Source organism: Salvelinus namaycush, chromosome 26 (genome assembly GCF_016432855.1).
Source record: "Salvelinus namaycush isolate Seneca chromosome 26, SaNama_1.0, whole genome shotgun sequence".
NCBI lineage: Eukaryota > Metazoa > Chordata > Actinopteri > Salmoniformes > Salmonidae > Salvelinus > Salvelinus namaycush.
Genome location: NC_052332.1, coordinates 9433086 through 9445805, shown reverse-complemented (window position 1 = coordinate 9445805; position 12720 = coordinate 9433086). Strand labels below are relative to the sequence as shown.

Sequence of the window (12720 nt, the reverse complement as noted above, 5' to 3'; positions counted from 1 at the left end):
TTTATGCAAACCCAGAGCGCCTTCTGGCACTCCAGATTTAATTTAGGAACACACCCGTAGTATAAACCAGCCGTTAGTCTTAATCTTTGGTTGTTTAGTAGAGTGGTCAACAACTGGTCGATCATGATCGACTTGTCGATTTCCAGGGCATTTCTAGTCGATCGCCAAACATTTCTGTACGAAACCCAACGATAAAGCCTTGTGTTCCTATTTTTTTTTATTGGTCTCGGGCTGTTGATAGTTGGTGCTGCCAATTCAGCTGCCCTGCGCGCCGGGTAGGCAAACTGTTGCCATTTCATGTGTCTGAAGGTATAAACTCTGCCTTCCCGGTGGGCCTAGAGGAAATCAAGTGCCTATGTCACCGCTGGCCAATCAGATTGCTCAGATGAACGAGTATGCATGTCACGATCGTCTTCGTGAGAGAGAGTGGACCAAGGCGCAGCGTGTGCAAAATACATCTTCTTTTATTTAGAAGAGAGAAAAACACGAAATGAACACTATACACAAACTAACAAAATAACAAACTGACGACCGTGAAGCTATAATGACAAATAGTGCTGACACAAACACTACACATAGACACTACAAAACACATACATTCCCCATGTCACACCCTGACCTAACTAAAAAACATAAAGAAAAAAAGAATACTAAGGCCAGGGCGTGACAATGCAGTAACGTAGCAGGCATAAAAGAAAGCTATGGCAAAATTGAGATTTCAAAACGTTTAAAACTCCGACTAGAGAGAGACTGTCAACGAATACAGCAAAGAGCTGCTGTTTTTATGAGTGAGTTCATGTTTAAGTGCAGGCCATGAGGAGAGGCACTGCAGTGTATTCAACACTATTGTAAGCCATGAAATGTGTGTTCTTCCTATTTCCACTCAGCGCTACAACAAGCACTGCAGCAGTAATGAATGAGTTGGAAAGTGTATCTATAGACTTGCGTTGTTGTTATTATTAGCGGCTTTGGTCTTTTTTAATATCAAGGAATATTTCACTTTCTCTGTTCATAGGAGTAACAACATGAGTTTGTGCACGAGGCAGAAATAATGCGGTGCGACTCGAGTTTCGCCATCAGCTGGAAGACGGTGTCCCTTTTTGGTCAGTGGAGGAAAGGGAGAGCGGAGGGATGTTGAGAGACGGACCTTCAGTCTGCTGCTCTCCTCCGCTGAGACTGACCATCAGATGCAGGCACCATCAGCCCAGTAAAATAAAAATAGCATTATTTAAATGTATGCTCACTCAGCTGTGCCTCACAAGTAATACAACAATGGATCTATTACCGGTGTGATCGTATAGCCTACCTCAAATTTTTGAAATACAATTTTAAAAAATGTCCCCAACAACAATGCATTGGCAGGTAAATTCAAGCAAAGCCAGTATGCGGTGATAATATATTGGACCTATCGCTTACTGCACAAACCTCACTGCTACAGTACTGTTTTCAATTGGTTAATGTTGCATAGGCTTACATTTTTTAAGTCATGTTAATAAAAAATCAGAGCAGTAGATCTCTGCATACATTTTGACTCAGGAAAGGTTGGTGACCACTGGTTTAGTACATGGCCTCACATTTGAATCCTTAAAGAGATGGGTGGGGCTAAAGCTTAAGGAGTGTGAATGATGCTGAATGGGTGTAGACAAAGAAGAGCTCTCCAGTAGGTACCAAAATATTCAAGGGCCATTTTCTCAAATGTGAGGTTACAAGTTGATCAACTTTCAAAGCAGAATTACTTTCCCATTGTTCCTCAACTGTAGTGTTTGATGTACCATTTTCTAGTCCTGAAAATAATGAACATGTTGCTACATAAGACCGAATCGAGCCGGTCGGTCACATATCTTCTATGATCAGTCAGTTTTTCCTCTGAGAGTCGGTGAGAGGAATATCTGCTGGGGGATAATGCCCTTTCAGCTATTACCATATTCATGACCAGGACCTTATTGATATAATCCTGTATAATATATCTATAATCCTAGATCATCCTCACTGCATATCTCTCGCTCTTTATACAACAGGTGTGGGGCTAACCTGGATGCTGATTGGTTAAAACCGCATTCCAGCCGGTGTCTATTCCACAAGTTAACACCGGCTAAATCTTATGTTGAAATGCCTATTTTACTCTGTTCCATCTGACTGTTCAATCCACTGTCCTTTCAGCTCAGCCAGGCAGTTTATATACTAGATCTACACTGTAAAAAGCATCTAGACATTATCTTCCATTTTTCTTTTCGTCTAGCATTTGGTTTTCAACAGCAGAGATTTGTAATAACCTTGCCGTCTGTCTCCAACATTTGCAACGTTGTTTCAATATTGAAGTTCGATCTCCAACATGCCGGGACAAGAAACAGGCTGGCAGCTTTTCTTAGCCAGTCGAAATCATGAATTGGCATAATTTTTATGGATGTACATAAAGAAATATCAATAGAAAACCACAAAATGCAGCTAGTTTGCTTTCATTCCATCTTTACTTTTGAGGCGATTGTGTTAGCTGTGTAGTTGGCTATCTCGTCTGAACAGTGGCCTGGCGAGAGAGCAAGGTGAATGCCAGGTGAAATCATGCATTATTATCTCATTGTTATGGATGTCCCCCCCCCCAAAATGCAGCTACTTTGATGTTATTCTGGCTGCACTGTTTAACTTTATTGTGTTAGCCAAAGTTGGCTAGCTAGCAAGCAAGAGATAAGAACGTTGCCAGCCATCATGGCAACCAAACCGATAGAACGAACGACCAGCCGGCTTGGGTAGCAACCCTAGATTTGTGTCGGGACTATATCTTGTAGACGGATGAAATAGAATGAATAAATTCATCAAAATAATGAAGATATGTCTAATTATTTCAATATGTTGGTAACCCGTTGTATAAAAGTGAGTGAGGCGTTCATTACAGCTGAATAGGGCAGTATTTTCATATTTTACGAGTGATTCATACTTTCTGTGACGTCGTTAGTTGAAAATAAACTGACCAGTAAAGTGATTTCTGGATTATTTTCCTCAACAAGGTGTAATGCCATAGTTACAGTACTGCCATAGATATCATGTATGACACCAATGACAACCAATGACATTGGTTCCTACTACCAGGAGAGCTATGACCTTCTGGAGACTTGATTCAGTTGTCATGGTGTTTGGCATTGGTATTCCCTTGTCATCATTTCTGCTTTAGCCCACTTGTTTTCTATATCAGAGGACGGGAGTATTGAGTTGCTTTTAAGCCGTCAACAGTTTCTGATTTGTCTTCTAGCCCACAATTCTGTTTGATTTAGCGTTTCAGTCTGCTGAAAACTATAAAGTAGTGGAAAATGACACAACAAATCAGATTGTTTTGCTTTGGTTCCCTTTATGTATTCTGATAAGACGCATGCACCCACACACAGCACACACTCCCCCTGCTTTCTGCCAGGCGGGAACAAAAATGTGAGCGATCGTGTCAGGCAGGTAAGGCGGTGATTGCGTGGAGATGTGTTGTCAGCTGTGCAGATGGAGTGTGACAGAGTCCGATGGCTGCCTGTAGTGGAAAACGCTAATTATCCCCGGCTGGCTAGCGCTAATGCTTATTAATTTAGCCATTTAGATTTGATGTGTTGCTAAAACACGCAATCAGTGCAGCGCCGAGCGATAGTGAACAAAATGAGAAGACGTTAATCATGAGTTACTGTGTGTGTGTGTGCCCTGAGCTGTGTTTATCAACTCTATGCCTATCGAACAAAAACCCATCGTTAAACTACGTGACGCAGCTATGGCAACAGCCAGCCAAAACTTGCTGCCGATGGCTTCATCTGATGTATGCTAAACCAGCCACACTGACAGGCGCTTCCCCCCCCCCCCCCCCCCCCCCCCCTCCATACCTTCCACAGCAGCCAAACACGTCCGATTTCCAGTAATGATCTGCAAAATTCTATTAAATGAAGTGTAAAAATGGATGGGAGACATTTCGATTTGGGAATCGTCACGGGAACAAATGAACAAAAGTAATGGAGGGTGGCCAAGGGAAATCAAGGTGTGAGGTCACATCTGTGTGTCAAACCCACCCTGAAGGTGGTTCTAAGGCCAGGGCCTGTATCCACAAAGCGTCTCAGATTGCTGATCCGGGATTTGTCCATATAATATTATGATCTAAAAGGCATAACTGCTCCTAGATCAGCACTCCTTCTCCGAGATGCTTTGTGAATACAGGCCTAGATCGTACTACCACCCATCCATAGCTGCTGGTACTGTTCATCTCTCTACTTCTCTCTCTCCCAGGGGATGTAGTGTGCTCAAAACAGAACAGGCAATAACAATGTTAGCAGGAAAGCAATAACAACTCAAACAACTCTGCAGTTTTCACTGGAACTGAAATGGATACGGCGGGCTATTAATGAGTAATAACTGCTCACTCTCTCAGCATACCGCATTATCCAACATTTACTGTTCCAGAATGCATTTAAAACGCTGATCAGGGACTCTGTTTAACTCCGGGGAAACAACGTGTTTTCAGCGTCATTTGGGGGAACTAAGACGTTGCTTACTCAGCAGATGGCGCAGGTACATCCGTAACCAAACGTACCAGAGTGGATTATAACCGCAGGCAGCTTTAGACGCTGTAGAGAGGTAGGATGTAGGAAAGGTCGGACGTAGGATGAAGAAAAGATGGCACATAGAAAGGTAGGACACAAAGGTAGGATGTAGAATAGAGACATACACTATATATACAAAAGTATGTGGACACCCCTTCAAATTAGGGATTTGGCTATTTCAGCTACACCCGTTGCTGTCAGGTGTATAAAATTGAGCACACACCCATGCAAACTCCATAGACAAACATTGGCAGTACAATGGCTTTACTGAAGAGCTCAGTGACTTTCAAAGTGTCACTGTCATAGGATGCCACCTTTCCAACAAGTCAGTTCGTCAACTTTCTGCCCTTCTAGAGCTGCCCCGGTCAACTGTAAGTGCTGTTATTGTGAAGTGGAAATGTCTAGGAGAAAAAACAACTCGGTTGCGAAGTGGTAAGCCACACAAGCTCACAGAATGGGACCGCCGAGGGCTGAAGCTCGTAAAAATCATCTGTCCTCTATTGCAACACTCACTACCGAGTTCCAAACTGCCTCTGGAAGCAGCGTCAACACAAGAACTGTTCATCGGGAGCTTCGTGAAATGGGTTTCCATGGCCGAGCAGCCTAAGATCAACATGTGCAATGCCAACCGTCAACTGGAGTGGTGTAAACCTCGCCCTCGCCTTCATTGGACTCTGGAGCAGTGGAAACACGTTCTCTGGAGTGATGAATCACGCTTCACTATCTGGCAGTCCGACGGACAAATCTGGGATTGGCGGATGCCCGGAGAATGCTATTTTCCCCATGCATAGTGCCATCTGTAAAGTTTGGTGGAGGAATCATGGTCTGGGGCTGTTTCTCATGGTTTGGGCTAGGCCCCTTAGTTCCAGTGAAGGGAAATCTTAACGCTACAGCATACAAGGACATTCTAGACTATTCTGTTCTTCCACTTTGTGGCAACAGTTTGGGGAAGTCCCTTTCCTGTTTCAGCATGACAATGCCCCCGTGCACAAAGTGAGGTTCATACAGAAATAGTTTGTTGAGATCGGTGTGGGAGACCTTGACTGGCCTGCACAGAGCCCTGACCTCAATCCCATCAAACACCAGTGGTGTAAAGTTCTTAAGTAGTACTTTAATGTATTTTTACTTACGTCGTTTTTTTGGGGTATCTGTACTTTACTATTTATATTTGACTACTTTTACTTCCCTACATTCTTAAAGAAAAGTATGTACTTTTTATTCCATACATTTTCCCTGATACCCAAATGTACTCATTTACATTTTGAATGCTTAGCAGGACAGGAAAATGGTCTAATTCACATACTTATCAAGAGAACATCCCTACTGCCCATCCCTATCTGGCGCTCACTAAACACATGCTTTGTTTGTAAATTATGTCTGAGTGTTGGAGTGGGCCCCTGGCTAACTGTAAAAAAAAATGTTTTAAAAAATGTAGAAATGCAAATAGTCTGGGTAGCCATTTGATTAGCTGTTCAGGAGTCTTATGGCTTGGGGACAGAAGCTGTTAAGAAGCTTTTTGGACCTAGACTTGGTGTTCCGGTACTGCTTGCCGTGTGGTAACTGAGAGAACAGTCTATGACTAGGGTGGCTGGAGTCTGGCAATTTTTAGGGCCTTCAACTGACACCGCCTGGTATAGGTGTCCTGTATGGCAGAAAGCTTGGCCCCAGTGATGTACTGGGCCGTACGCACTACCCTCTGTAGTGCCTTGTGGTCGGAAGCTGAGCAGTTACCATACCAGGTAGTGATGCAACCAGTCCGGATGCTCTCGATGGTGTAGCTGTAGAACTTTTTGAGGATCTGAGGACCCATGCCAAATCTTTTCAGTCTCCTGATGGGGAATAGGTTTTGTCCTGCCCTCTTCACGACTGTCTTGGTGTGTTTGGACCATGATAGTTTGTTGGTGTTGTGGACACCAAGGAACTTGAAGCTCTCAACCTGCTCTACTACAGCCCCGTCGATGAGAATGGGGGCGTGCTCTGTCCTCGTTTTCCTGTAGTCCACAATCATCTCCTTTGTCTTGATCACATTGAGGGAGAGGTTGTTATCCTAGCATCACACTGACAGGTCTCTGACCTCCTCCCTATAGGCTGTCTCATCGTTGTCGGTGATCAGGCCTACCACTGTTGTGTCATCAGCAAACTTAATGATGGTGTTGGAGTCAAATATTGAGGCAAAGTAAAAAACTAGAGAGCGTGGAAAGACATTGGTGAGGTTTGACAGGAGGGAGTGAGAGAGCTAGACAGGCAGGATGAATAATTATGGTTCGAACGACACCCAGAGAGAGGTAGAATGGAGAGGTTTGATGATATCACTGACACACTCAGACATGCAGCACTCTCACCTAGCACATTAATCTTTCAGCACAGACTCTGTGTTACGCTGAGCTACGGTGAGCTGAGGTGTGTGTCGCGTTGAGCTACGACGTGTGTCCTGTGCCGTCGACGAGGGCGATTTATGAGTCGGAACGAGGTATGTGTGTGTGTGTACTTCACACACACATCCCAACCTACAGGAAGCTTTACCTGACTAAAACCCACTTCACTTACCCTGGGGGGCGTCCCCAACAGCACGGGACGACCAGGGCTGCGTAAGTTCCCCTATCTTCTTCACGCTGTATACAACAACAACGACGACAACAACTGCGTCATCAGGTACCCCAACAACTACGCGGTTAAGCTCTCGGACAAAACCGCTGTCCTCGGGCTCCAGATTCGTCCGTCGGACTGCCAGATGGTAAAGCGTTCATCACTCCAGAGAACGACGGCAGAGAGCTTTTACACCACTCCGGTCGACACCAATGGCCACAGGGCAGAGCTCAACGTATTCGTCAGATGGTGTGATGAACATCACCTACAAGTGAATGTGAAAAAAAACACACCAAGAAACAGAGGAGATTATCCTCAACCCCTAAGTCCATTGGGCCCCATAGGGGTGCACAGAGGGAACGTTGAGCAGGTCAACTCCTACAAGTACCTGGGGGTCCAAGACGACATTGGGCTGTGCTGGCGCACCGCTGTGGAGAGCGTGTGCTCACGCATCCAGGGCGCCTGCGCTTCCTGCGTCAACTCCGGGTCTGTGGCGTCAACGCTACAGCATTGCTACATGGTTTGGTAACCTGACCGTGTAGCTCAAAGCCCAAATCTTGAGATTAACCATGACCGCAGGGAAGATTTATAGGCATGACACTTCCCTCTCTCTAAGACACCATCATCAGACAGGCCAGAAAGGTCATATGGGACCCCATACATGCACTGAAAACAGAGTTCCAGCCAGCGAGGAGACGTTATAGGGTGCCTATATGCAGGCGGAACAGATATAAACATTTAGTTTGTACCCCTGTCAATAAAACATCTTAACAACAGGGGAGACATACAGTAGAGATGAGGGAGTTGGCAATGACTGACTGGAGCCTGGCCCGTAGTTCTTCATCATGTGGAACTGCCACCTAGTCACAGCCTCGCCTGACTTTAACTTATGAACTTTTTGTGTGGTGGGGTGTGTGTGATTGGGTGTTATTCTCAATTGATTCTATTTATGTGGGAGCAGAAGCATTCTCTATTGTCCAAGGGGACAATAAAGTATATTTATATCAAATGAGAGGACCATTTGTAGCATTTCCTGTGTATTTGCTCTGGTTCTGTTTGGATCTGCTTTTCTTGTTGCCGGGCTGATTTGATGTGGAGCTGGGCCACTGGAGCCTTTTCTCTAATTCTAAAACTCCTGGAAAAGGTGTGGCTGAGCCAACTGGCAGAAGACACATAGTAAGGAAGACTGCCTTTCCTTCAAGCCAAACCTAGATTACACCGACTGCCTGGTGACAAATTCACACTATCCTGCGTCATCACTCTTTTCTCCCAACACTCCTATTCAACTTCAATGGGATGCTTCAGCCTGAATCTCCATTTCGTCTTTTAAATCCGTCTTTTCCCACCCAGTGACGGCTCCGATTCAGACAAGTAGAAAATCAGTCAGCTGCACACTTTAGTAAACGACAACAGGGCTGTTTATCGTTGATCAATGCTACTTTCTCATCTCTGTATTCACGCCGGTTACTGGAGGGTGAAGATTCACGAAGTTGCTGTGAGAAAACAAAGTGGAATATAGATTGTTTTAGCTCCTTAGCTGGCTACGGTTGGCTTGGCAGGGAGTGTTTTGGAAACGCTAGCTGCTGGTTAACCCCCCTTCTGCAGTGTGACAGCAGGTTTAAGAGTTATGTGGCCACTCTGCTACCACCACAGCAATTTCAGTGGAGAGGGAGAGATGTGGGAGGGAGAGCGAGAGAAAGAAAGGGATATGGGGGAGGGAGAGAGGGAGTGGATGACAGGAGAGTGGACGGATAAAGGGTGGGAATGATGTTGTTTTTTCTGTCATTGATTAGCTGTAGCTCAGCTCTGTGAGGGCTTAGTGGTTACCCTTTCCAATGGACAGACATTATCTCCATCTCGCTCTCTCTCTCTCAGCCCTACTATGTACCAACAGTAGACCCTAATCGCTCCTCTGCACTCTATCCATTCTCCTATTTCTTCATATTTTTTTTTTTATAGCTTCTCTGTCCTTTTCTCTCTCCCTTTCTTGTTCAACCTATTGTGCACTCTTTCTCTTGCCTCCACCCTGTTACCATCACCCGCACATAATCATCCAGGGTAAATCTACTCTCCAGTTTGTAGAAACAAAGTCGGACAACACTTTCTTTGGACAAGAAATGTCATCATTTCTCTCCTAGATGAGCCGTATTTAAAGGGGAAAATCCACAAAAAATGTGCATCATCGTGATGATGTGGCCGGTGACACTTTGCTTCTTGAAAGTCCAATATCTTAAACTTGACTGATGACATGCAAAACACTTTGGGACTGTATTAACAGTCAACTAATTAAAAAAATGTTGAGTGGATAATTGATTTGTGTTTTGAGAGAGGTTGTAGAGGGCAGATTGGTCGTTCTTGTTTTCTGGGCCTGTCGAATAGTATAGTTGTATAATTATCGGTAAAGCTGTCTCTCGCTTTCGCTCTCTGCTTTTCACATCTGCAGCATTCATAAGCTCACAGGGACAGAATATACAGTATCAGTCAAAAGTTTGGACACACCTACTCCTTCCAGGGTTTTTCTTTATTTGTACTATTTTCTACAGTTGTAGAATAATAGTGAAGACATCAAAACTATGAAATAACACGTGGTAACCACGTAACCACAATATTTGAGATTCTTCAAAGTAGCCACCCTTTGCCTTGATGACAGCTTTTCACACTCTTGGCATTCTCTCAACCAGCTTCATGAGTTAGTCACCTGGAATACATTTCAATTAACATGTGTGCCTTGTTAAAAGTTCATTTGTGGAATTTCTTGCCTTAATGCATTTGAGCCAATCAGTTGTGTTGTGACAAGGTAGGGGTGGTATACAGAAGATAGCCCTATTTGGTAAAATACCAACTCCATATTATGGCAAGAACAGCTCAAATAGGCAAAGAGAAGTGACAGTCCATCCTTTAAGACATGAAGGTCAATCAAAGTTTCTTCAAGTGCCGTCGCAAAAACCATCAAGCGCTATGATGAAACTGGCTCTCATGAGGACCACCACAGGAAATGAAGACCCAGAGTTACCTCTGCTGCAGAGGATAACTGCACCTCAGATTGCAGCCCAAATAAATGCTTCACAGAGTTCAAGTAACAGACACATCTCAACATCAACTGTTCAGACGAGACTGTGAATCAGGCCTTCATGGTCGAATTGCTGCAAAGAAACCACTACTAAAGGACACCAATAAGAATAAGAAACTTGCTTGGGCCAAGAAACAACGACCAATGTACATTAGGCCGGTGGAAATCTGTCCTTTTGGTCTGATTCCAAATTTGAGATTTTGGGTTCCAACTACCTGTCGTGTCTTTGTGAGATGCAGAGTAGATGAACAGATGATCTCTGCATGTGTGGTTCACACCGTGAAGCATGGATGAGGAGGTGTGATGGGGCTTTGCTGGTGACACCGTTTGTGATTTATTTAGAATTCAAGGCACACCAGTATGGCTACCACAGCATTCTGCAGCAAAATGCCATCCCATCTGGTTGGCGCTTTGTTTTTCAACAGGTCAATGACCCAACACACCTTCAGGCTGTGTAAAGGCTATTTGACCAAGAAAGAGAGTGATGGAGTGCTGCATCATATGACCTGGCCTCCACAATCACCCGACCTCAACCCAATTGAGATGGTTTGGGATGAGTTGGACCGCAAAGTGAAGAAAAAGCAGCCAACATATGCTCAGCATATGTGGGAACTCCTTCAAGACTGTTGGAAAAGCATTCCAGGTGAAGCTGCTTAAGAGAATGCCAAGAGTGTGCAAAGCTGTCAAGGCAAAGGGTGGCTATTTTGAAGAATCTGAAATATAAAATATATTTTGATTTGTTTCACACTTTTTTGGGTTATGATGATTCCATATGTTATTTCATAGTTTTGATATCTTCACTATTATTCTACAATGTAGAAAATAGTACAAATAAAGAAAAACCCTTGAATGAGTAGGTGTCCAAACTTTTGACTGGTATTGTATGTTTTTCACTTCTGCCTTATTCTGTCTTCTGTCATTCATCAAAGCATGGCACACAATGCATAAAGGTCAAACCTAATAGGTAACGTCAAATACGAAGATATTCCTAGAGAACTGTCTTGAGACAGAATGGGTTCAAACTGAGTCTGACATAGAAACATGACAGTTAATCTGAGTTGAGAGGGATGAGGTGTCTCTCTCTCTCTCTCTCCCTCCACATTCTTTGTCTAAGTCATGAATGTCAAGCGCTATCTGTTCTCCTGAGCAGCAGTAGGCCACTCAGAACTAAACACTAATTGTTCTGCCGCTACAGCTCTGCTGAATATCCTCCACAGCCAACGCTGAGTGTTTATGAATTGCTCACATAGGGGAGCTTGAGGGATGTATCTGTGTCCCGTCTCCTTCCAGCATGTGTGAATGTATATTAATCTCCCCCCAGGCCTTTATCCAGGGCATCCTGAAACTCCTAATTACCTAGCGGAGCTAGCACTGAACCACCTACCTCTGAAAGAAGGAAGTTAAGTAAGACTAAGTTCTTACACAGCTTCTGAAAGGGCGAGTTGCGTTTGTCTCCTCTGATGGAACACGTGTGAGTGATTTTTGTTCCACTTCAACTAAAGGAGCAGAACAGCTAAATGTCTTTAACAACATTACAGTTTTCCCCCTAATGTGCTGCTGATTTTGTACAATTCAGTATCCCGTTGAGACGAAGGTGAGGTAGTATGCAGGGAGAGTGAGGATTGGAGATTGCATTGTAAGCTCAAATGTTTTGTTCTCGGGAAGTGGTACTCTGCCCAACTGTTTTCAGTTGTGTTTGTGACTGGTTTTGCGGATTGGCTTTACATTTCTGTTGTCCTTTGTTCATTAAACACAAGCGTACATCAGCATATTCAGCCGTTGCATAGGAGAGGAATACAGATATAACCTACAGCAAGTTAAACCAGAGTGCTGAGCGTGCCACCTCATTTGTCCTCTGTGTACGTGCGGGTTCTTTCACCTGTGTGGGTGCTGCGGGCCGTGGGTGCATTATCGTAATGATTCGCCACAGTGGGCCAATGGTGGTAGACCCCTGGTCCCTCTGAGTACATGGGAGCACCGCTAGAAGGATGGTGGGATGAACTCCTGCACCCTGTCCTCTCTGGACCTCTCTCTCCTCCCTTCGGCCCCCTCTTCCTCCACTGCCTCGAGGACTAATTGAATGTAAGGCGTGTGGCCTGCATCACATTAACATAATTCAGAAATAATTGCTTTTGTTTCTACTTGAACCGTAAGAATGTTATGTTGTGTTTCTCTCTCCTCCTCTCCCTTGGTCCGCTAAGACAGGCCTAGACATCTGCCTGCCCAGGAACGGAGAGGAGAGCTTAGCATCTTCCTCTCTTCACCACTTAGTTTCTGTCTTGTTTGTAGTCCGTCGTTGCTGGCCTTTTAGGTGACATTTGCGACGTGTGTGTGTGTGTGTGTGTGGGGGGGGGGGCCAGGCATGAGTGTGTTATCTGCTCCAGTGAAGAGCCACAGCACAGTGCTTGTATAGACAGATGATTTAATCTCCCGGCAGAGAGCAGTGAAACCTTCCATCCATATATCCTTACCTTCCGTCCTCCTTTTCCTCCGGCTCCCCTGTCC

The 12720-nt window shown here is 44.6% G+C and overlaps 1 protein-coding gene across 2 annotated transcripts in view; it reads left to right on the top strand.

Moving 5' to 3' along the window:
* The window catches only part of ttll11 (tubulin tyrosine ligase-like family, member 11), a 41924-nt gene that overhangs the window by 24281 nt on the left and 4923 nt on the right, over positions 1–12720 (top strand). The window lies entirely within an intron of this gene.